A 1,919-nucleotide genomic window follows, 5' to 3' on the forward strand; every position below is an offset into this window, starting at 1 on the left:
TTGATATCTTCTTCTAAACCTAACTTGTTAAAAATAGACAATGGCATTAAGTTTATACTTGCTCCTAAATCACAAAGACAACTTGGGAATTCAATATCTCCCAACTTACACGGAATAGTAAAACATCAGGGATCCTTGAGTTTAGTGGGCAAATTACTTGATACTATTGAACTACAGTCTTCAGTTAACGAAATGGATGAAATTCCTTCCCAACTGATTTTCTTTGAAATCAAATCCTTTAAAAACTTACCATAGTTAGGAATTTGTGTTATTGCATCCATAAACGTCAAATTGATATGCAAATTTTTAAGTTTATCCAAAAATGTTAGAAGTTGTTTATCATAGTCCTTTTTTTGGACTTTATGTGGAAAAGGTGGTTTGGGTACAAAAGTTTTGGTACCTGCGTCAGATGGTGAAATTTTTGTGTTTAAGATATCCTCTTTGGACTTTGGTAAATCATTTCCTGATAATGTTGCATCTTTGGGCATTTCAGGCCCTTGATAATTTTTCCCTGAACGAAGAGTAATAGCCTTCACCTGCTCTTTCGGATTTTCTTCCGTATGGCTGGGAAGACTTCCCTCTTTTCGGGATGGAATTGATTTAGCAAGTTGACCAATTTGAATCTCCAAATTATGGATGCTAGATGAGTGGTTTTTAATAAGCTGATCGAATTTATTTTCGATCCGTTTAAAACCATCGTCGTGATTACTTATTTTTCCACTGATAGCATCTATAAACTTGTCGATTTTAGAAGATAAAGTGCTAATCGTATCTCTTGACTGATTTTGATAATTAGTGGTACGATTTTGATTAGCACTTGTATTATTGTTATTGTTATCTTTCCAGTTAAAGTTAGGATGATTCCTCCATCCAGCATTATAAGTATTAGAATAAGGATTATTAGTTTGGTTTTGCCCTTGGACAAAATTTACCTGTTCGATCTCACTCATATTTTCGTAATCCACATCCGTTTGGATTGGATTACCATTGGTATCGCGTGGTGCCATAAATTGGTCAATTTTGTGCGATAAAGCAGAAAATTGGGCTTGTAGCATTGCGACTGGATCAAGTTCAACTATACCTTTAACTGACGATGTCGTTGAGGATGATGGTTTCGCCATCGGCATATGTCCACGTTCCGCGGGCCACATACTGCTGTTGATTGCCATTTCCTCCAAAAGTTCTCTCGCTTGGGCTGATGTTTTCTTCATAAATAGCCCTCCCGACATAGCATCTAATGAACCCCTAGTTGTAGGATTTAGTCCATTGTAAAATGTTTGCATTAAAAGTTCAGCGGGTAATTGGTGGTGTGGACATAAACGTTGAAGTTCTTTAAAACGTTCCCAAGTTTCATAAAGAGTCTCATTATCGTTTTGAGAAAAAGATGTTAACTCCTTTATGACTCTTGCGGTTTTTGCTAAAGGAAAATATTTAGATAAAAACGCTTGGGCTAATTGTTCCCAAGTGGCAAAAGTTGCGGCTGGTATAGAAGTTAACCATTCTTTGGCTCGATCCTTCAAAGTGAAAGGAAAGAGGCGAAGTTTGATTGCTTCTGCAGTCACATCTGGGATTTTAAAAGTGTCACAAATTTCTAGGAAATTTGTTAAGTGGGTGTTAGGATTTTCGTTAGGTAACCCGTAAAATGTTACATTATTTTGCAACATATTAAGCAAGACTGGCTTAATTTCAAATTGGTTTGCGGTGATTCTGGGTCTAACGATACTATTGGTTACACCGGCCACACCTGGCCTAGCGTATTCCATAAGTGTTGGTGGGTCTGCCATTTTTTCTGGCTCGATATATGTTTTTACTGGGGTCTTATTTTTGTTTTTCTTATTTTTCTTGTTCTTCCTAATGGTTTTCTCAATTTCTGGGTCTATAGGGTCTGGTACAATGCCTGAACTTCGAGAACTGCGCAT

General features: G+C 36.8%; 1 non-coding gene across 1 annotated transcript; it reads left to right on the forward strand.

Moving 5' to 3' along the window:
• The first annotated feature begins 1,299 nt into the window (after positions 1 to 1,299).
• LOC136228242 (small nucleolar RNA R71) lies at positions 1,300 to 1,406 on the forward strand. The gene has a single exon (XR_010688571.1). It is a non-coding gene; the product is annotated as a small nucleolar RNA R71 (small nucleolar RNA).
• The last annotated feature ends 513 nt before the right edge of the window (positions 1,407 to 1,919 follow it).

This window comes from Euphorbia lathyris, chromosome 4 (genome assembly GCF_963576675.1).
Source record: "Euphorbia lathyris chromosome 4, ddEupLath1.1, whole genome shotgun sequence".
In the NCBI taxonomy this organism is placed as follows: Eukaryota; Viridiplantae; Streptophyta; class Magnoliopsida; order Malpighiales; family Euphorbiaceae; genus Euphorbia; species Euphorbia lathyris.